At 42.0% G+C, this 22,929-nt stretch overlaps 1 protein-coding gene and 1 long non-coding RNA gene across 6 annotated transcripts in view; both read left to right on the plus strand.

Moving 5' to 3' along the window:
* The window catches only part of METTL15 (methyltransferase like 15), a 217,479-nt gene that overhangs the window by 8,923 nt on the left and 185,627 nt on the right, over nucleotides 1-22,929 (plus strand). The window lies entirely within an intron of this gene.
* Nucleotides 2,517-19,080, plus strand: LOC115650370. The gene is made up of 3 exons (XR_004000074.1): nucleotides 2,517-3,112; nucleotides 8,061-8,064; nucleotides 19,069-19,080. It is a non-coding gene; the product is annotated as an uncharacterized LOC115650370 (long non-coding RNA).

The raw sequence follows: 22,929 nt of genomic DNA on the forward strand, positions 1-22,929 counted from the left end.
CTAATAATATGTCTGTACGAAGACAGTTGCTGAAACTAAACCAATTCTGATAGAGGTCGTTGCTGGTTTCAGCTATAAATATTGTCATTGCTGATGTTATCCTGCCACTTATTGTGGAGCAGCTGATGAAATGAAAACATTAATCTACTGCTCCTCAGCCTTCCTCAGTACCCATATCACTGCTCTACTGTAAAGTTGGTATAATTGTGATTCTATAGATTCACAGATTTGTAGCAAGGTTGATGTCACAATGTCTCCACTGAGGCCACTAAATGGCTAGAAACATGAAGCAACTGCTGTTATACAAGTCTCCATGTATTTCGAGCATCCTCCAGCACTGTTTATGGTGTAAGCCAGATACTTGACAGTTGCCATCTGTTTGATATCCTGTCTAAAGAGGTTAACACTAAATTGGTTGTAATTTAGAGTTGAAGTCTGCTTAATGGTAATGGCCAAGAATTTAGTTTGGGATTAACCAAACCAATGCATGTTGTTTCTTGCCCAACCAGACTGGCTGTCAGCTGCTGTGATTCACTATATTGTGCGAACAAGACATTTTTTCAGTGTATTCAGGATCTCAAAGTATGATGATGTTCAGCTCTGTGTCATCAACTTTAAGCTTATCCATCAACCAATCAATACCAATACAATGATGGTGAAAGGATGCAGCTTGCCAAACTCCTGTGGAAACAGGAAACTGCCGTGTATCTACCATTACTTCAAACACATATGCTTCATTCTGTGATGGTGGAGATAACAGAAGTTTCTTATGTCTTAGAATGGTGCAGTTCATCAGCCAGGAAATGCTAGTGGATTTCTTTGGGTGGGGAGGAGACGGGAACTTCTTTTAAAAAAAACAAAACCATAAAAGGAACTAGAGCAGGGGTCAGCAACCTTTCAGAAGTGGTGTGCCAAGTCTTCATTTATTCACTCTCATTTAAGGTTTTGCATTCCAGTAATACATTTTAACGTTTTTAGAGGGTCTCTTTCTATAAGTCTATAATATAATCTATAACTAAACTATTGTTGTATGTCAAGTAAATAAGATTTTTAAAAAGTTTAAGAAGCTTCATTTAAAATTAAATTAAAATGCAGAGCCCCCTAGACCGGTGGCCACGACCCAGGCAATGTGAGTGCCACTGAAAATCAGCTCACGTGCCACCTTAGGCACGCGTGCCATAGGTTGCCTACCACTGAACTGGAGTCATGGTTTAGTGTGGAATGACGCAGCCAGATTAGTTGGGGGTATTCTACATATAAATCTAGGCTTAACTGAAATTTCATTTTAGCTTTATGGTTCACTGTTGGAAGACATCATTGCAAAACACAAAGAACTCATTTAGAAAGATTTATTGGGTTATCAAAGTGAACTGTTACTGCTGCTCAACTAAGTTCAATAGAAGATCCACACAATCCCATGTGCTTTATCTGGGATTCCACCATTGTTAATGGATAAGTGTAAACAACTTTTTTGTCACTTTTAAAAACCATAGTAGGTGTATCAAGTATTTGAAGCATCAAAGAATATCAGGTGTTCTAAAGCCTGCAGTTTTAGTTCTTTGCAAATAAATAGGATGAAGTCAGTGACAGTGGGTCAGATGGGTTATGCTAGTGCAAGGGTCAACAGTAAAATGTTAAGTTAAATTTAGAGTCTGTATATCACTGAGATGAGTGGTGGAACTTCACTCAGTGCTATCATTTATCATCTTGGCTGTAGAATCAGGGCAGTGTTGCATTGATTTACATTCTAAAGGTTATCTTCATAAACAGGCTACAATATTTGTGTGTGTGTTTAATATGTGTATGTAAAATATGCCAGAGTTCCTTAATATTTGGAACTTGTTTTTTTCCCACATAAAAGGATTTCTCTTATCCCTGCTTTGAACACAGTAGAGAATATAAAAGCTGATGTCAGCTTTTATTTTCTTCAGTATCTGAAAACGTAAAGGGTAAAGTAATACATGGAAAATCTGATAGGGAGTGGACACTCCTATTCTAACTTCGATCAGTCAGCAGGTCTTTAACGTTATTTATAGTGTTTCCTAACAACATACATGATGACTGAAAATTCATTCACAACTGAGAAACACAGAGAAAAGAGTCAAGTATTAAAAAACAAACAAACAAAAAGGCAGTTTCTGGGCATTTGGTGCTGATGAGAGAAAAAAGAGAACTTCAGCACTAATGATATGTTTAACACCCCCTGCCTCCGCTCCCATTCCCCCACCCCCCGGTAAATATTCTTGTTGGCTATCTCCTACGAGGAATTGGTCTGTCATGGATTTAAGCAATAGTATTTTCCAGTTACCTTCATGAGTCTCTTTATTGCTTTAGAGCCTGTTTCCTTCAAGTCCCTATGGTAGTGCATTCTCTGAAGCACACAGTATAAATGAGTCTCTATCCATCTAGTTCATTTTCTGTTCAATGAAAAGTCTGTTGTAGTAAATTCACAGAAAAGTAATTTCCTCTTTTTAAATTCATTATATTGACTAAACTGTATTTTAGGTTTTTTTTTAGTCCACCACTGTTCTTTACTCTTATTTGATAACTGTTGTCTGGACAACTTCAGTTTTCACAGTTCCCTTAATCTTCAAGGGTAATAAAAAAACAAGTGTAACTCCTCAGACTGCATATCTGATTCATCCACATGCAATTATTTTTCTTCCTAGCTTTCATCTTGATTTTTACTAGTTTTCCCCTTGTATGAATCGTTTGCTTTAATTACTCTCTTTTGCATCATAGATGCGCTGATATGAAAGAGAGTTTTACTATCAGTGACTTCTAATATATTTTCCAGAGGATGAAACTTTGATTTTTAAGTTATTCTCATATGGGACTTGTAGTAATATTTCTGGGATATTGCATATCCATAAGAAACTAACATTTGGAGTGCTTCAGAACAGACATCATGTTTGATGTGTAATATCTAAACTCCCTTTAAGACAAGAGGAAATGTGTTATATCTGATCTAGGTGTGAATAAGAAATATAATAAATTACTGCCTGATGACATCTACACTTCTACTTTAAACACAATAGCATCCTGGTCTAGGGTCACATGTTTTAAAAAAAAAAAATGCTTTCTGGTCTATGCCTGTTAGGCAAACTGTTAGGTTTTTTTAATGGTTTTGCCTAAAACTGTTGTGTCAGAGTTGGAGGCAAGGGGACAGTCCTTCAACTCTGTGATCCTTTGGTGTGTAGGTTTCTTGGTAGAAACAAAGTTAAATCAGATGCAAGTTTTATCAAATGAGACAATTTGTGTATACAGATAAACCTCATCTCAGAGCTTCCCTGACCTTGCTTCTCCTGGCCAGTTGGGACATTTTGCAAAGGCATCCTCTTTGGCTGTACAGAGAGTTCTGCAAGTCTGTTCCTCTCTATCTTCCCACTCTTGTTGAGGTTTTCGGTCTTGCTCCCATAGATGTGCAAAATGCAGCAAGCAGCTATAACATGAGGTGCACATTTTTCAGAAGCATCCAGCTTTGTCATAAGACACTTGCACCTTTCCTTCAGTCTTCCAAATTCACACTTCACTGTTATTTTACAACTTCTCAGAGTATAATTGGTCAGTTCCTTTCTCATATCCAAGTGTCCAGTAAGGATATGTTTACACAGGCTGCGGCAGCAAGTTCCAAAAGCGGAGTTGACAGACTGGGCTCATGCTATGGTGCTAAATACAGTTGTATAGATGTTGTTGTGGCTCCAACTGGAGCTCGGGCCCTGAAGCCTTCCCTAGGCTTCCAAGCCAAAGCCTGAATGTGTACACAGCTATGAATAGCATTGTAGCATGAATCTCAGTAGCCTGTCTCAGTAGCTGGCTTGCTGCTGCTCACTGTGTGGACATACCTTTAAAGGTTTTGTAAGCTCGGTCTCCTAGAGTGACAGGAGGAATATATATATATATATATTGTTTTTCATTTAAAAAAAATTGTAAGTTCTGAAGCTTCCCACATCATGGTCCTTTCCAGACTACCCCAACTTAATATTGGTGAATCTACCTCAGTGATCAACAGGAATTTGCACCACACTGGAGAAATACCCTTTTCCATTGATGAACTCTGAAGTCTGGTGTGTGGGGAGGCGAATAATAGACATGATATCCCCTTAATGGCTTCTATACAATTTGAGATCTCCTACTGTGCAAATTTGTCAGTAACCTATGTATTACCTATCTTTATCCCCTGAGGCGGTAACACCTCTTAATAACAGTGCATGCCTCCATAACAGTAGCCCAATAGTCGATCTGTCAATGTCAGTCTGGTTAGCTACTGGCTGATAGAAATTAGGTGGTGAGCTTCTAGATGGCAGTGATGGTGAAAGGCTCCTCCACACTGAGGGGAGCTCTCATGTTGGTGTTTTGACAGTGCAGCTCTGGGGTGAGCTCTCCACCAATCTTGAGGAAAATTAGTCTTTCGCATCGTGAAGTTCTGCTGCTACTGCTGGTCATCCCAGTTCTTCAGCAGTATCCTTTCCCACCAGGCAGTGCTGGTTGGCTGAGCCCAGAAGCAGTGCTCCACCAAATGAAAATGTCATGTAGAAAGAAGTAATTTCTCGGTTTCCCATCTCCCTCTTCCTCTTCCTCCTCCAACTACCCAGCATCATGGTGGCTATGCTGGTGGCTGCCTCCTGACTCTCTTCCAAAGCTGGCTGCTTGACATCTGGGCCATCCTGTTCATATTAATGGCTGCTAGGATTGCAACACTGAGCTGTGTTTCCTCAGTGCTGCCTCATAACAGTTTGAAAATGGTGCTGTATTACTAGTGATCAATGGCTCCATGTCTAGTTGGCAGCTGGTATTAAGCAGAGTGCCCCAAAAGTCGGTCCTGGGGGAAGTTTTGTTCAATAACTTGATTAATGATCTGGAGGATGGTGTGGATTGCACTCTCAGCGAGTTTGCAGATGACACTAAACTAGGAAGAGTGGTAGATATGTTGGAGGGTAGGGATAGACTACAGACGGACCTAGACAAATTAGAGGACTGGGCCAAAATAAATCTGATAAGGTACAACAAGGAAAAGTGCAGAGTCCTGCAATTAGGATGGAAGAATCCCATGCGCTGCTACAGACTAGGGACTGAGTGGCTAGGTAGTAGTTCTGCAGAAGAGGACCTAGGGGTTACAGTGGATGAGAAGCTGGATTTGAGTCAACAGTGTGCCCTTGTTGCCAAGAAGGCTAACGACATTTTGGGCTGTATAAGTAGGAACATTGCCAGCAGGTCGAGGGATGTGATCTTTCATTCTCCTCTATTCAGCATTGGTGAGGCCTCATTTGGAGTACTGTGTCCAGTTTTGGGCAACAACCTACAAGAAGGATGTGGAAAAATTGGGAAGAGTCCAGCGGAGGGCAACAAAAATGATTAGAAGCCTGGAACACATAATTTAGGAGGAGAGGCTGAGGGAACTGGGATTATTTAGTCTGCAGAAGAGAAGAACGAGGGGGGATTTGATACCTATTTTCAAAGGGGGTTCGGAAGAGGATGGATCTAGACTGTTCTCAGTGTTAGCAGATGACAGAACAATGAGTAATGGTGTCAAGTTGCAGTGGGGGAGGTTTAGGTTGGATATTAGGAAAAACTTTTTCACTTGGAGGGTGGTGAAGCACTGGAATGGGTTATCTAGGGTGGTTGTGGAATCTCCTTCCTTAGAGTTTTTTAATGTCAGGCTTGATAAAGCCCTGGCTGGGATTTAATTGGGGATTGGTCCTGCTTTGAGCAGGGGGTTGGACTAGATGACCTTCTGAGGCCCATTCCAACCCTGACATTCTATGAATCTATGAAAAGCAGATGAAGTATGGGATACCATGAGAGGAAAATCTGAGTTTGTTAGTTTGATCCAAAGTCCCAGAATTCTAGTAGGTATCGCACAATGCCTCATGAGAAAAATTCCAGAATACATAGAATCTGGTAGCAGAATATTGCACTATGGAATATCTGCCTAGAATGTTGTGTGGGGTTATTTTGAAAAAGCTCAGATTTGTGTGGGTGCAGTGATTCACATGGGATTTAGGTAAAGATGACATAAATGAAGCAGTGTGGATACTCTCTTTCACCATAGTTGTACAACTGTAATCACAGCAAAAAATACTTTCTTGTGTAGCCCAGCCCAGGTGACGAGGCACATCAACTTCTGTTTTGTGGTGGCTGCATCTTAGCAAGTAAATTGACAGAAAATGACATTTGCAGAATGCTGCCAAAAATATAAAGAGCCTCTTAAAATTGTAGGCTCTCCAATCTTTATATGACCACAATTCCTCCAGTTTGTGTTTGTTAGTGGAGTTTTTAGTGGAGTTTCGCATTAAGATTCACTGTCTCAGTTTGCCTCTTCACTGACTCGTGGTTGGGCTGGATGAGGAGAATGTGCATTGTGAATTCACAAAAGGGATGTGTAATGGTGTTTACAAACCCCATACTGACTAGGCAGAAGGGAGAGCAGAGTCTTCCCTGCTTGCAGGCCGTCAGGCTGACCACATCCCAGCACAGCTTCCAGAACTGACGCTTGTGGAAGCATGCACCCACAGCTGTGGTCAACAAAGAAAATGTGCCTCGCCATAAAGGGGGAAGGAGAGGCAGAAAGACTTGGGATAGCAGAGGTGCAACTGCCCCACACCAGGCTTCCTCTAAGAAACTGGCAAGGAGACAAAGGGAGACTGCAAACACTGGAGTTTAAGGGCTGATAGACCAATCTATAAATTCTTAGTCTAAATTGAGTTTATCTATTGGCGAATTGAAGGAGATCAGTTAGAAGAAACCTAGGACCTTTAGAGAGACTGCTCCAAGAGCAGTATACAATATGGTACCAGAAATGAGGGCACCTTTAAGTGCCCTGTAGAAAAGAGAAGCTTTTTTTTGCACGCGCGCTACAGAGGTGAATCAGCTCCTGCAATGGCTGGCTGATTCACAAGCAGGACAGCGACAAGTGTTTGAACAGATGGCGTCACACGAGCAACAGTTGTTACAATGAATGGTGGAATTGCTACAGACTGCTGCTCCTCAGAGTCCCGCTCCTCAGGGCATTTCCCCAAACTTCAGGGAACCACTCTGACCGTGTTGCTTCCAAAGATGATGAGAAATGATGACCTGGAGTCATTCTTGGTAATGTTTGAAAGGGTGGCCATGGCATCTTGATGACCCCCACTCAAAGAGCAGTCCAGTTTTCTGCACTCCTCATTGGGGAAGCCCAGACAGTGTATTGAGGACTTGACAATGCAGTGGCCTAGGACTTTGAATTGCCTAAAAGAAAGCTCAGTGCCCTTGAGAGAACCTAAACCAGACACAAAAGGAACAGGCACACCAACCAGTGGCTGTTTTTGCAAAGGTATTCTCCACTCACCCTGGGAAGATATGCATGGCTCACTGTCACATTAGTACCGAACCAGGTAAAGGTAATACAGGAAGGACTACTGACCGATTCCCAACAAATTGAGAGGGGCTGTTTAGAAAGAGCCCAGGACTGTATTAGAATTCTGGGTAATAGAGGAATCCTCAGAGTGACTGGAGGAGTCCTATTGTGCTGGTTCTAAAGCCAGATATTCACTGGGTTTCTATATAGATTTCAGAAAAATAAACAGTTTCAAAATATGATGCCCACCCCATTCTGTAGGTGAATGAACTCTTAGACTGGTTGGAAAATAAAACATACATCACCACTCTGGATTTGATGAAGGGGTACTGGCAGATCTCTCTGACCCCAGGCTCTGAGGAGAAGTTGTCTTTTTCTGTGCCACTGTGTCTATTTCATTTTAAGATGATGCCCTGCAGATTACACAGGCGGCAGTTGCTACTTTTCAATGTGAGATGGACAGATTACTCCAACAGCATAATCAACGTGTAGTAGCATACTTGTACAATGTAGTCATTTTTGGCAAGGATTGGGATTCTCATCTGGATAAAATATCCACTGTTCTCTGATCACTGAGGGAAGCTGGGTTAACCGCTAACACTGGTAAATGTGCAATAGGAAAACAGGAAGCCCGTTACTTGGGACACTTAGTTAGTGGAGGGCAAGTCCACTATTTGGTGGTTAAGGTTTATGCCTTATAGGCATACAAGCCTGCCATCAAAAGGCAAGTGAAGGCCTTCCTATCCCTAACGGGCTACTATTGCTAGTTAGTACCACATTTGTCACCATAGCAGCCCCTCTAACTGACCCAAGATGGGGTTTATGAATGTCCCTCTTGAAAGCGGTTTTCAAGAGCTCAAGGGCATATTCTGCTGTCACATAGTGTTGCATTGTCCAAACTTGGAGAAGGAATTTGTATTGCAAACAGATGCATCAAAGGTAGGACTGGGGGCAGTCCTTTCCCTAAGGGTAATAGAGAAGAACTACCAGACAGTGCACATCAGCTAGAAACTCTTTCCTCACGAGAGAGTGTGCTTGATAGAGAAGGACTGCGTGGCTGTCAGGTAGGGGATTGAGAACCTACAGTACTACCTCCTAGGGAATTAATTCACATTAGTTGCAGTCAAACCCCTTTGTGCTGGCTGATTATAATGAAAGAGAGAAACCCAAGAATCATGAGATGGTAGCTATCATTACAACCATGTGCCTTCCAGATATAACACTGGGTAGGAAGTTTGCATCAGGATGCTGATTTTCTGTCAAGAGAAGTAGCCTTCACCAGCCAAGGCCAGGCCAGGGAGAACATGAAGCAGCTTACACGCTCCTGCACATGAGACACAGCCCGCTGTGTGGAAGGAACTCCTGCCCGAGAGTGTTCTAGCCACTTGCCCACACTAGTGGGACCAGGGACAGCTTCCAGTGAGCCTGGTGCCCGCTCCAGTGGGCGGGGCTGGAGGCAGTACAACCACACCAGAGGAGCTGCTGGCACAGGGCACTGGCTCCTGGGAGTCGCAGCCTGACATGCTGCTGCTGCAGTTCTTGGTAGAGCCCTGCAGCTTTGCAGATATAGATTTATATTCCTGGGAGCCACACAGAGCTCTACTGATAAACTGAATTTAGGTTAGACTTTATGGACTAGTTAATTGTAGGTGAATTGAAGGGACCCAGTTAGGAGAAGGCTGGGACCTCTAGAGAGACTGCCTGAGGTGTACCAGTGAAGTTTCAGCTCACAGATATGTGGAGAAAAGGGTGACAGTGATTTTGTAGAATAGGGGAAAATGCATATGCTAATGAAAATTGACTGAATTCAGTCTAATCAAATAAAAAAAAATACTCTTAAACATTTTTCTGAGACCAACTGAAGATATTTTTAGCCCAGAAGAAGAATTGTTTTGGAAGGTTATGAGCATATGAAAATAGAGTGTCAAAATGGAAGCTGTTAGCAGTCTAGAGGGAGAAGTCCCTCAAATATAGAACGATGGGTATATTGAACTCTAGTCAGAGCCATTTTAAATATATATATTTTGATTTGAGACCACTGTGAAATTTACATCCCGTGCTTCCTCTTTTAGGATTGAGGCATGGCGGACAACTCCAGGGAGTTACAAAATACTCAGATTCTGGGTTTGTGACAGGGGCAAGTCTCTTCTTCCAGGGGTGTAGAGACTGGTCCACCTCCATGTTTTCTTTTGTATGGGACTCCAAGAACCTACTTGCTACTGAAAAAGGAAGCTTGGAAGGGTATAAGGAGGAAGAGCAGGCTGATGGCTGCAGCTCCACAGGGAAGAGTCTTCCAGTTACAGTTTCTGGCTATGTGACATGCCAGCAGGGACCTCTAATTCTCACCTGCAGCATGGCTCTCAGCAGGCAAGCCTGGCTCCTCTCTTTGACGACAGGAACATGGCAGCTCTCACCAACTTCCCTTCATGTTTCTCTACTGTAGAAGAGGAAGGGAGCCTGCAGCTGTTACTGCTGGAGAATAACAAGGCAACTTGGTCTGTCTACTGAGAGCCACATTGCAGATGCACCGGATTTCATTTCACTGTAATACTAAGCTAGCTTGTTGCTATCACTCTATCACATAACAGATGATAGTGCTTCAGGAGCCTATTTAAGGCACTGTGTTATAATAAAGCAAGATAGAATGCTTTTGGGTGACTCAGCTTGTAATAGTACTGTATATACTTTCTCTCTCTCTCTGTTGTGATAACATTAGTCTTTGCACCTCTTGGGTAAAACTAATAAAATTCACCAGAAAGTAATCTAAGCCCTTCAAATTTTAACTTGAGTGAGACTGTGGTCCCACAAAGGATGATAATATATGTAGCTACTCATTTCCTCCCCTTCTAGAACTGTATACCTTATTTATTAAGCTTTTTGGCTAACGTTGCTTATTAAATATTTGAGTTCTAGTTTGCAAACAGTAATTCAGTCATTCCCCTTTCCCCCAACGTACAAAATAGTATCAGGGTTCTAAGTTCATAGCAGGAGTGCAAGCGATAGCCACACTTTCCATTCTCACTTCTATTTCAGAGAATTCCAAGTTGTTTAGAGTTACACATATCTCACCATTGCTCATGCATAAAGAGGCTTTTTTCATATGATGGTGCTAGTGAGAAAACTAACAGGATCATTATCAGCTTCTTATAGCATCTGTGAAGGGATGAACCCCAATGTGCATGTCCTTGCAGAACTAGTCCTGTGCTGCTGGTAACTGGGGATTACATCCCCCATATTTGTACATCTTTTCTTTCCGTCTTAGGTTCTTATGAAACTTACATCACAGCATCTGATAACCTCACAATCTTAATGTATTTATACTTGCAGTGCCCCTGTGAGGTAGGATAGTACGATTCCCCATTTTACAGATGGAGAAACTGGGGCACAGAGAGACTTAAGTATCCAAGGTCAGACAGGAAATCTGGTGGAGCAAGGAATTGAATCTGGGTCTCTTGAGTCCTAGGCTAATGCTCTAACCAATGAACCATCCTTTCTATTCTGCCCAACCCTCCCTTCTCCCCAAAAAGAATGAACTTAAAGCCCCATGTATGGGTACTTTATTAAATGACAATTACATCTTTCCCCCCAAGATACCATATTTGCTCCTTGTTCATCTCTTAGTTTTTACGACTATTGGAATGTAAATGGCATTTTACTTAAAAGTTGTTAAGGGGCTTAGAATTAGTATTAGCATCTTACAAATTGGGGGAAAAAATGCTTTCATGTTCCAGCCCATATGTCCTTGTGCAGCTTTCTTAACTCCTTTTTAATAAAAGTATGGACTCTGGGTCCATTTTCTCTCAGGCATCTGCTAATCTAAACATAGATACATTTAGTTATGTTTATAGTGGTGCTAAACTATATTTGGTGACTAATTTGTAGTGGTTTGTACAAAGTCCATCCATTCTGCTGCTAGTGTAGTTTCAGTATAAAGATTGGCACTGTGTTGCATATTCTTAGTTTTGTATTGGGGTTTAAAATACAGTACAATCTGTCTCAAAGTTAATATAGCAGTTATTTAAGAATTGTGTGAACCTGAGGAATACTTGAGGCAATTCCTACAGAAGCATAATTATTATATGGAAGCAAAGATGCCTCATAAAGGACTTGTGCTTTCCAACTCTGTTGAGTAGTGAGTAACTCTTCTAACATTTACAGGATTTCTTTTTTTTACGATGGAGTGACTAATACTTGAGAATCCATTTCAATGGTAATTTTGCCTGAGTCAGGAGTACATAATTCCATTCCTAATGTATACTTCCATCTCTTAAAATAAGGTTTTATATATTTATTTATTTTATATATTATTATATGTTATTTATTTATATACATTTTAATTGTCACTGCTCAGAATTTACAATAATTCTGGTTTGGAACAGCAAGTTCAAAGAAAAACAGTTGATAGTTATAAAAAAGCACCTTGTCATAATTAGTTTTGTGCAGTAATCCATTAAGTTGACAGACATATTTCCGTTATCGTATCCAAGATGCTTTTTTGGTATCCATCTGGACTTCTATGCTGTAAGAGTGGAATAACCTGCAAAGGAGATTGAATACCTCCAAGAATGGGCAAATTCCACAAAGGGAGAGTAAATAGAGAGCTAATAGGGCTTCCATAGAAACCTACCAATACCAACCATAAGTGGTGCAAGGGGATAAACTCAGATAAGAGGTCTTTTATATTTATAAATTATCTGATTCTCTTTTAGAATCAAAAGTTCAAAACATCTAAACTTATGTGCCTAAACTTAGATAGCCTAATCTAAGTACATAACCTGAATTTCAGAGTTTTTAAGCACCTGCTTCTTCAGTCGACTTTAATGGCATTTGTGGGTGTTCAGCATCTCAGAAAAAGGCCATTTGTTTAAAGGTCTAAATGTCGATTTAGTTGCCGGACTTTGAGTATCCATGATTGATAATATTGGCTAAGGTTCCTAGTTTGTAAAGCAGTATTATCTAGAAAAGAGCGGCCAATTGTAAACCTAGAAATCAAGAACGTTCATGATTTATATTGACTTTATATTATCTTTTTGGTTGGCTGTCCCTAAATATTAAATAACAATTTATACTTTGTTTTAAATTCATCCTTAGTAAAATTTCCACTAAATTTTAATAATACAGATTTTTTGTTACAATTAAGAAAAGAAAGAATGGATTTTCCCTGAGATAGAGCTGATTTTCTCAAATATGATTTTACAAAATCTGGTGGCTAATTTAAGTTTGGAATTTTAAGATTGGAATTTTAACAAAGTTAGTTTCATTTTGGACATTTTAATAATCATGAATCATACTGTGGAAATATAAACTGAATGGAATTAGATTTAACAGCTTTAATAAAACTATTAATTAACTGAATAAAATGTATTGGCTGAATTTAATACACGGTCTAATTGTGAGAAGTGAGATCTAATAGAACTATATAAAGGAAGGTAGATGCTGTTCACTTTTGTTTCCTTATCTTCTCCACCTAGCTCTGCTATTGAAACTACTCTCTTTTTTTTTACGTCTTTTTTTTCTTCACACTTGTTTGGGCTCTTTCTTTTGTTTTACTTTTTCTCCGAGGTACATTTTTTTGTATCTTTTTTGGCTACCTTGAATTGACTTTTCTTTTTTTGGCAGTTTGTTCAGTTGAAGAAACGACTAGCATTTGGAGGGCAGATTTTATACTCTGTAGGAAGTGGCACATGACAACCAGTAGAGCATCTGATTCACAATCTATCTTGCCACCCTCAAGGGTCAGAATACATTAAGAGTTAATGGAGCTCTGCCAGTTTTGCATGAAGTCTAAGATTTAGGAGTGAGAATTCTTCAAAGAAGAAGAATTAAAAGCTAAGTAATTTCAGGTTGAGCTATATATGTTGGTTTGACCTAGAATATTGTCAGGTAGTGTAACCCATGAGAAACCATTATGCCAATGTTCAGCTCTCTGTGTCTTATCTATCACTCCAATTTCAGGAACACCTCAAGGTCCTAGTCCAGTGATACTCAATTAAACCTACCTGCAGGCCAATTGGAGAATTTTATGACAAGAGGCGGGCCATTTGTGCAGAAGGCTGACCAAAAGAAAAAAAACCTTCAACCACCAGTAAATAAAGACCTTTATTTCAACATAAGTATTAGTTTTTCAATTTTTTAACAAAGTTTATAAATCAACATTATTACCTGTGTTTGTGGCAATCTCTAATAGGAGAGGTGACATTGACTATCTCTGGCAAGCTCTGTGAAGCGTGGTTTGTAGGAATTCAGGGCAAGGTGAATGCACTGTGAAGATGCTCATCTGTCAAGCGATCGCAGTATTGTTTTTTTAAAAATGTTCATAGTAGAAGGCCCAGTATCACAGATGTATGTTAATCTGAACATCGTAAAAGATAGATGGCTAGATTCTGTCTATTCTGAAACTGACCAGCATATTGAGTCCAAAAATCACAAAGTCCCACTTCTCTGAATTTTGCCTTCAAGATATGAGTTCTTGAGCCTTACAATTTCAAATTGAAAGGCACCTTCATCAAATGAATCAAGAATGTTCTTTGCTTCAGACAGGCAATGTCTGTCGGCAGAGACAACGAATGGATCATGAACAGGTGAAAGCAAATCCTCGTAAAAGACGTTTTAAAAAGATGATGTTGCAAGCTAGAAGTTGAGCGTATGTAATTTGCTAATCGCATCACAATTCCTATTGTTTTTTTCAAGTACTCAGACAACTTACTGCACAAGACAGTCTCGTGAATGATGTAGTGGAGTGTATTTAATGAAGAGTGTATCGCTGCCAAACGTGAAGCAAAGCCCTTCTCTTTACCTATCATGGAAGGACCTTGGTCTGTAACAAGCAAGTTTACTTTCTGCAGACCTAAACTTTTTTTTTTTTTTTTCAAAAAAGCCATTTACCTTTTAAAAAATGCTGTCTCCTGTTTGTGTAGATTTCTAATGATATTAAGTACAAAAATTCTTCCTTGAAAATTTCAGTATCTTAAAATCTAACAAATAGTCATAGCTGGGCAGTGTCCCTTAAATCATTTGATTCGTCTGCTGCAAGAGACATGTATTGGTGGTGGTTTTTTTTAAGTTGGAAAGCAGTGCTGACAACAGTCATCGTAAATTACCTCCAATCTTCTAACTACCACGGAATCAGACAAGGGAACTTGCTTCACATGGTTCATTCACATTGTCCTCTTTGTTTTTATTTCTGGCAAAAAGTTCATCCAGCATTTCCATAATCCACTCCTTCACAAGCTCAGCATCCTTAAAAAGCTTTTTCATTTTAGATTCTAGCAACATTATCCAAAGAGAAGCAGCTGTTGCTTTTTCCTGTATGGTCGCTGATGTTGTGAGAATGACATTTAAGCGTGATATGAAGACTTTAGATTTTTCAATTTTGTCACGTCTTGTAACACTGCCAGAATGATAGGTCACTTTGAAGTTCTCTATGCTTTGATTCAAAGTGGCGCCTCGTGTTGATGACCTTACAGACAAAGTGGTTTGGCATATTAAATACAGAGGTTTTGCATGTAAATAAGGTGGCATAATAATAAGAAAATCCATTGTCCAGTTTGGATTAAAAGCTTGTTTTTTGCTGTTAACTTTCTGATGTTTAATCCCACTCAGATTAATGTTTGGCTCCATTTCCACTCATGAAAAATGGGCAGTATCCTAGCTCAATCACGGCCGATGCTATCACAAGAACTAAAGATCCAGTAAGCAGTTCTTAATTTGTACCAGGGCTGAGTCCTAGCACCTCTAGCCTTGATAGTTCATAGCTCCAGCACCTTTGGGCTCCCAACCAGCAGCTGCTGCTTTCCGGCCGCCTATCTCTGAAGACAGCGCCGCCACTAGCAGCAGGGTGGCACAGTAAGGGTGACGATAGCCCCAGCACCTCTTTCATTACAAATTAAGCTCTTCCAGTAAGTTATTTGCGAAGGAAGTCATAAGCATTCAATGATAGGCAGCATATCACAGTTTATAGAATTATAAACCTTATTTTAAGATGAGCTGGTGAATCACACAGGAAGCCTTGGTGGGCCACCTATTGAATATCTGCATCTTAGGGCAGGTCCAGACTAGAGCTTTAAATAGATTTAAACAGCTTTAAATCGATTTAAAGCTGTAACCGTCCACACTACAGAGTGCATAAAATCGATTTTAAGGGTCCCTAAAATCGATTTTGGAACTCCATCTAAACGAGCGGAGTAAACCCAAAATCGATTTCTTAAAATCGATTTTATGATAGTGTGGACGGCCATCGAAGTTAATGGCCTCCGGGACATATCCCACAGTGCTCTAGTGGCCGCTCTACACAGGTAAAGGTACTCTACTGCTGGCCAGGTAAACAGGAAAAGCCCCGGGAACTTTGAAATTCCATTTCCTGCTTGCACAGCGTGGAGCTCTCAGCAGCAGAGAGAAGAATGCAGTCTCCTGAAAATAAGAAAAGAGCTCCAGCATGGAGCACACAGGAGTTACAGGATCTGACAGCTGTATGGGGAGAAGAGTCGGTGCTTTCAGAACTGCGCTCAAGCAGACGAAATGAGAAAACCTTTGAAAAAATTTCAAATGCCATGCGGGAGAGGGGACATACCAGGGACTCGTTACAGTGCCGAGTGAAAGTGAAAGAGCTCAGACAGGCGTATCAGAAGACCAAAGCAGCAAAGGGCAGGTCAGGCTCTGCCCCCAAAACATGCCGGTTCTACGACGAGCTTAACGCAATATTGGGTGAACAGCGCAACGACGAACCCCCCCTTGTCTGTGGATTCAGAGGTGGGCATCGTGATTCCTGCCACTACGGAAGATTTATTTGATGGCGATGATCAGTATGATGAGGACCAAGAGGAGGAGGCTCCAGCAGAGAGCACAGAGCATTTTATCCCCCCAAACAGCCAGGATCTTTTCCTCACCCTTACTGAGGTTCCCTGCCAGCCATCTCAAGGCAGTACTCCAGAAAATGAAGCTGAGGGACTGTCCTCTGGTGAGTGTAATTTTTTTTAATAAAAGTTTCGGTTTAATGTAAGCCTTTTTTACTGGGTGCTTCAAATCACTACCTGTACTTAGAGTCACTGACCAAGTAGATTAAAAACCTTTTCTAAAACAGTGACCCATGAGGTGGTTTTTGGAAAAGTCTCCATTGTAACAGGGCGGATTCATCCTGCTTGTTCGGGGAATGGAGAGCAAACCGGGAAAGGAGACCAGCTTCGCCGCGGTTTGCTCTCGCGTTCCCCGAACCACCCAGCAAACCGCAGGGAAGGAGACCTGCTTGTTCGGGGAACGCGAGACCAAACCGGGAAAGGAGAGCAGCTTCGCCGCGGTTTGCTCTCGCGTTCCCCGAACCACCCAGCAAACCGCAGGGAAGGAGACCTGCTTGTTCGGGGAACGCGAGAGCAAACCGGGAAAGGAGACCAGCTTCGCCGTGGTTTGCTCTCGCGTTCCCCGAACCACCCAGCAAACCACAGGGAAGGAGACCTGCTTGCTCGGGGAACGCGAGAGCAAACCGGGAAAGGAGACCAGCTTCGCCGCGGTTTGCTCTCGCGTTCCCCGAACCACCCAGCAAACCGCAGGGAAGGAGACCTGCTTGCTCGGGGAACGCGAGAGCAAACTGGGAAAGGAGACCAGCTTCGCCGCGGTTTGCTCTCGCGTTCCCCAAACCACCCAGCAAACCGCAGGAAAGGAGACCTGCTTGCTCGGGGAACGCGAGATCAAACCGGGAAAGGAGACCAGCTTGATTACCAGTACAATCTACTACAGGGATTACTAGCCATTATTAACTTACCATTTTCTCAGGACACGGTCTGTGTGCTCCCCTGACCTGCGTCTGAGCAGAAATCTTTGTCCTCAGCCACAAGCAATAAGTATTAAAGGAATCCTAAGGCGACCTTGTGGTAAAGTAACATGTTCAAGGTTCGATAACAGGCACAGGTCAGTGAGGAGAAAGACTGTATGCATTGCTGTGTGAAATGTGTCTCTTATGATTCTTTTATCACTCTTTCCAATCCCCACCCCCCCACACACAGCTGCACATTTCTCCAGCCTCCCTCTCGCTTCTCCTCTATGTGGGGGGGGTATCATAAGAAGACTGAGGAAAGGAGGACGCGTGAGGACATGTTCACCGAAATTATGGCAGTAACCCGTACAGAGAGAGCTCAGCAGGGGGACTGGAAACAATTGGTCGCAAAGTACAGGGAGGCTGCCAGTCAACGCGAAGACAGGAGGGACGCCAAAAATGATGTCAGGTGGCAGGAAGATCAGCGCTGGCGAGCAGCAACTGTGGATCTTCTTCGTGATCAGACTGACATCCTCCGCGATATGCTGCAAGAGCTCCGTGGTTTCAGAATGCCCCTACAGCCCGTGTATAACCTCCCTCAGTACTCACCCTGTCCCACACCTTCCAGAACCAGGCGTGTAAGAACGCGTGGGGGAAGGCTCTCTGCACCAGCCCCCTCCACCGCTGCGGACACTCCAACCAGAAGGCTTTCATTAAATTGAAAAGGCCTTTGTGTCCTGTTTTTTCCCTCCTCTAATGATCCAAACTTCTCCCATGGCACCTTTGCCTCTTTTTACTCTCAGGTCATGCTATTAAGGCAGTGTGACAGTAGCTTGGTAATGAAGTAAAGCAAGCAGCTTTGGAAAGCTGCACGGAAGCTAGTTATCAGCATCAGGATTTGACAATTGGGGATATGGGTAATAAAGGGAAAACAAAGAAAGCAGCCATACCGTACCCTGGTCCATGAGAATTCCTGGTCTGTCTTCTCTGATGCACTTTCTTCTTTCCAACCTCCCTTGCCCTTCCTCCAAACCTCCCTCGCTCCGTCCCCCATGAACGCTGAGTTATGAAATTTCATGCACAGTATTGTAACAACAAGCATGATGCTTGATTGATGAAAGGGTCTGATTTTAAATAAAGAGCACAATTCTTTTAACAAATAATAGTGACTTTATTTTTCAATAAAAAAGCAGTTAAGGGAGGTTGCAGGTACAGTGCCTAGCAGCAGACGGAAGCAGCTAATGGTGGAGGTAGGTAATAATTGGGAAATATAGAATTATATGTTTTCCAATGGACAGCTCTCGCAAGTAACCTAAGCACGCAATTGAGTAATGCTGCAGGGAAAGTATCTTGCAGCAGCAACACCGCATAGACGGGGAGGGCAGCAATCAATTGAAAGGAAAATCAGCATTCAAACTGTACCCTGGCCCATGAGGAAGCTACTTTTTAGTGCTTCTCTGATGCGCACAGCATCCTGGTGTGATCTTCTAATTGCCCTGGTGTCTGGCTGCGCATAATCAGCGACCAGGTGGTTTACCTCAGTCTCCCACCCCGCTATAAAGGCCTCCCCCTTGCTCTCACAGAGATTGTGGAGCACACAGCAAGCAGCAATGACAAAGGGGATATTGGTTTGGCTAAGATCTGAGCGAGTAAGAAGCGTTCGCCATCTCGCCTTAAGCCTGCCAAATGCACATTCTACCACCATTCTGCACTTGCTCAGCCTGTAATTAAACAACTCCTGAGCACTGTCAAGGCTGCCTGTGTATGGCTTCATTAGCCAGGGCATCAAGGGGTAGGCTGGGTCCCCAAGGATAACTATAGGCATTTGGACATCTCCAACTGTTATTCTCTGGTCAGGGAAGTAGGTCCCTTGCTGCAGCCGTTTAAACAGTGTAGTGCTCCTGAAGACACGTGCGTCGTGAACCCTTCCTGGCCATCCCACGTGGATGTTGGTGAAACGTCCCTTGTGATCCACCAGGGCTTGCAGAACCATCAAAAAGTACCCCTTGCGGTTTATGTACTGGGCACCCTGGTGTTCCGGTGCCAAAATAGGGATATGGGTTCCATCTATGGCCCCCCCACAGTTAGGGAATCCCATTGCAGCAAAGCCATCCACAATGGCCTGCACGTTTCCCAGAGTCACAACCTTTCGAAGCAGCAGCTTAATGATTGCTTTGGATACTTCCAGCACAGCAGCCCCCACAGTAGATTTGCCCACTCCAAATTGATTCCCGACTGACCGGTAGCTGTCTGGCGTTGCAAGCTTCCATATGGCTATTGCCACTCGCTTTTCCACTGTGAGGGCTGGTCTCATCCTGGTATTATGCCGCTTCAGGACAGGAGAAAGCAAGTCACAAAGTTCAAAGAAAGTGCTCTTACGCATGCGAAAGTTCCGCAGCCACTGCGAATCATCCCACACCTGCAGGACTTTGCGGTCCCACCAGTCAGTGCTTGTTTCCCGTGCCCAAAAGCGGCGCGGAACGGGTAGAACCTCACCCATAACCGTCAGGATCTCCAACGTGCAGGGGCCCGGGGTGTCAGAAAACTCGTTCTCCAGTTCGTCATCGCTGTCGTCCCCGCATTCAAGCATTCTCTCTTGCATTTCTGCATCATGGGTCAGCAGTGATAGAACGACAATGCGTGAAGTATTTACAGTATTCGCGATCAAGGACAAGAGCAGACCTGGATCCATGCTTGCTGCAAAATGGCATTTCCCTCACTGCAGCCAGTAAAAACAGCGCGAACTGACTGTGTGCCGTTTACAGGAAGGGGGGGGAGGCTGTACCCAGAACCACCCAGGACGGGGACTTTGATCCCATCATGCACTGGGGTAGTAACCCATAATTCCAAAGGCCAGGGACCCGTGCAGGAACTGTGGGATAGGTACCCAGAGTGCAACGCTCAGGGAAAAGATGGACGCCAGGGAACATGGACACTCAACATCGATGTAAGTAGCCCTAGTGTGGACGCGCAAAATCGATTTTATAAAGCCTGCTTTATAAAATCGATTTTAATAACATCGATTTTACACTGTAGTGTGGACGTGGGCTTAGTCCTTACGTTTGAATACTAAAGGGATGAGACTGAGCAGTTTCAGAGATTACGTCTCCCTTTGTTTTTTTTCTGTGGTAGTTTCTCTTTATAGAATCACAAAAGCTAATCAGTCTGTTTTGACTTGAAGGGGCCAGAAGCAGGCAGACCTTTTCAGTGATTGTCTTTTGTGCAGTTTACTAGAACAGTGGTTAGACTGAGCTTTAGTTTGCAATATTCTGATGTTGGTGCTGTGCTTGTAATTCAACAGGAATTTCATCAACAGCCAAGTCACTGTTCTGGTTCTGGCAACCTGCAACTGGAATAAACTACTGAGAATCAACTGTTTTGTTAGTTGGAAGCTTCATTGTTCTTCTTTATCAGCCTAATTCACTTGGCAGAAATTTTTTGTTATTTTAGTAAATTGAATCGTACTATTCTAGTATATCATGGCTTTTTCTTTTATTCTAAGACCTGGTCTGCACTTAAACATTTTGTCAGCATAGCTTTGTTGGTTGGGGGTGTAACTTTTTTTTAATGTTAAACCACTTCTGACCGACATAGCTATTTGAGCAAAAGCTCTAGTCTTTTTTGCTGGTATAGCTTATTTTGTTTGGGGAACTGGTATCAGCTGTACTGGCAAAAGAGTATGTTTTGTGTCCCCATTAGAGGGAGTTCTATACCTCTGTGGGAGTATCTATTACCAACAAACCCTTTCTAATCTAGGCAAAGTCTCACAGTCTATGAAGCCAAGATAAAAAAGACATTTAGGCTTATAGAAGTAGGAAAATACAAAGTGAAACACCTTAATCTTGATGCTTTAAATACAGGAAAAAAGTTAATGTGCTTCAAAAAAAAAAAAAAGAAGGGACTAGATTGCCCATTTCAAAAGAAATAGCTCTTTCAAGAGTGGTTGCGGTTGGCTTGTGCTTGTACAGGGTTATCTTGGACAGTAACAAATATAAGTAAATGTGTTCTTTTTTTCCCTTGTAATAAGGGATAGCAATGGTTAATATGAACTTAATGTGGTATGTGTGTTTCTTTAGGGCCTGATCTGAAACCCTAACTCTTAAACAATAGTTTTTATTTTTTGAGTAGGAGCAGTGACTTCAAGGACAGCTTATTTGAGTAAGATTTGCAGGATCTGGCCCTTCATTTGCAAAGTACTGTGAATAGGCAATAGTACCTATTTACAGGAGGAGTTTTAAAAGGATAGCTGAACTATCTTGTTGAATAACTGCAGGGACCACAACTAGAAAATCAACTTTTTGGTTGTACTTCTGTCAATAAAAAGGTAACAAATTATTGTAAAGATAATTCCTTTCTTTTGTGTTTATTTTCAATGGAAATATAAAGTTTTTACATTTTATCATATGAAAGGAATTCTAAATTAGAACAGCTATGCAGTTTTTTACATCATGTCTGTGTGTATGTATATAAAATAGTGTGTGTGCGTGTCTCTAATGACCTTAAAATGCCATCTATTCAAGTGTTCTATTTTTTGTTAACATATTCAAAAATATTTGCCGTTCATTTGTGTTCCTGATATCAATTTTTGGCTCTTTGCAATTTCTGATACTTTCTATGCAATTGAAAAAACCCTAAAAATAGTAATCTCACAGAATCTGTGACTGTGACTGGAGTTCTTCACGTGTGCAACTGATACGTAGTTTTAGTGTCTGCTGCTAGTTTAATTTTAACGTTAATTATTTTAACACACACAGAGAAGAGAATCATAGAAATGTAGGGCTGGAAGGGACCCTAAGAGGTCATATAGTACAATTCCATGCACTGAGGCAGGACCAAGTATACTAGATCATCCCTGACAGGTGTTTGTTGCTAGTGGTTTTTGAACGATGGGTTGGGACCCCAAAGTGGGTCATGACTCTGTTTTAATAGAGTTGCCAGGGCTGGCTTAGACTTGCTGAGGCCCAGGGCTGAAGCCCAAGTCCAAACCCCACATCATGGGGCTTGAAGAGCTTAGGCTTCAGCTTTGCTCCCTTTCCTTCCCCCCCCCAACGCCACCATCCAGGGCAGTGGGGCTTGGGCAGGCTCAAACTTCGGTCCCTCCTCCTGGGGTTATGTAGTAATTTTTGTTGTCAGAAGGGGATCACAATACAATGAAGTTTGAGAACCCCTGGAACCTGTTCTTAACTCCAGTGACAGGGATTCCACAGCCTCCCTTGGAAACTATTCCAGTGCTTAAGTATCATTATAGTTAGAACATTTTACTTAATGTTTAACCTAAGTCACCCCTGCTGAAAAGTAGGCTAATTATTTCTTGTCCTAAATTCAGTGGACATGGAGAACAATAGAGATCATCCTCTTTATAACAGCCCTTAATTTATTTGAAGACTGCCATTAGGTATCTCCTTAATCCTCTTTTCTAAGGGCTAAATGTGTCCATTTTTTTTAACCTTTCCTTAGGTCAGGCTTTCTAAACCTTTTATCATTTTTGTTACTCTCCACTGGATTCTCTCCAAATGTGGCATCCAGAACTGAACACAGTACTCTGGTTGAGGCCTCAGCAGTGCTGAGTAGAGCAGGACAATTACCTCCCATGTCTTTCTTACAACTCCCCTGTTAATAAACCCCAGAATATTAGGCTTTTTAGCAACTGCATCACATTGTTGACTCATTAAATTTTAATCCATTGTAACCCCTAGATCCTTTTCAGCAGTACTACTACTTAGCCACTTATTCCCCATTTTATATTTGTGCATTTGATTTTTATCTTCCTACAGATAACATTTTGCACTTGTCATTATTGAGTTTCATCTTGTTAATTTGACCAGTTCTCCAATTTGTGAAGGTCACT

Source organism: Gopherus evgoodei, chromosome 4 (assembly GCF_007399415.2).
Source record: "Gopherus evgoodei ecotype Sinaloan lineage chromosome 4, rGopEvg1_v1.p, whole genome shotgun sequence".
NCBI lineage: Eukaryota > Metazoa > Chordata > Testudines > Testudinidae > Gopherus > Gopherus evgoodei.